Below are 479 nucleotides of genomic sequence, written 5' to 3' on the forward strand. Positions count from 1 at the left end.
TTAATTCCCTAACTGACCTCTTTTAAAAATCATTAGAATTTGATTAGCATTTTATTTTATTTGATAATTGATGATATGCTATGTTATCTTGCAAAAGCTCATAAAAAAATTTTAGTTGGTGAATTCACTCATAAGAAAGAGTTATTGAGGCAATAGCACTCAAACTTAAGAATCAAAATAAACAGTCAAATACATATGAGTTATGTGGGGATGTTAAGGCATTAGAATTATCTAAACATGATTGAAGAAAGATGGTTTTGAACTTTTGATCAATTGTCAAATGCATAGTCTTTTTCTTCATACAATTTAACGATCACATCTGGTATCATTGCCATAACCTTAACATGGCCTCACAATTTTGAATTTTCATATAACTTTTTAAACATTATAAATAAGAACTAATGACTGTAAATACTTTTAAGCAAGCATCTGTCACATCCATGGCAGTATGAAGCTGAAAATGATATGATTTACACCAA

General features: G+C 28.4%; 1 protein-coding gene across 1 annotated transcript in view; it reads right to left on the bottom strand.

Annotated features, from left to right (window-relative positions):
* LOC107608824 (vesicle-associated membrane protein 711) overlaps positions 274 to 479 on the bottom strand; it is a gene marked incomplete in the record, with an annotated part of 3,462 nt that continues 3,256 nt past the window's right edge. Inside the window, 1 exon segment of the mRNA XM_016310562.2 lies at positions 274 to 479.

Source organism: Arachis ipaensis, chromosome B07, assembly GCF_000816755.2.
Source record: "Arachis ipaensis cultivar K30076 chromosome B07, Araip1.1, whole genome shotgun sequence".
NCBI classification, from domain to species: Eukaryota; Viridiplantae; Streptophyta; class Magnoliopsida; order Fabales; family Fabaceae; genus Arachis; species Arachis ipaensis.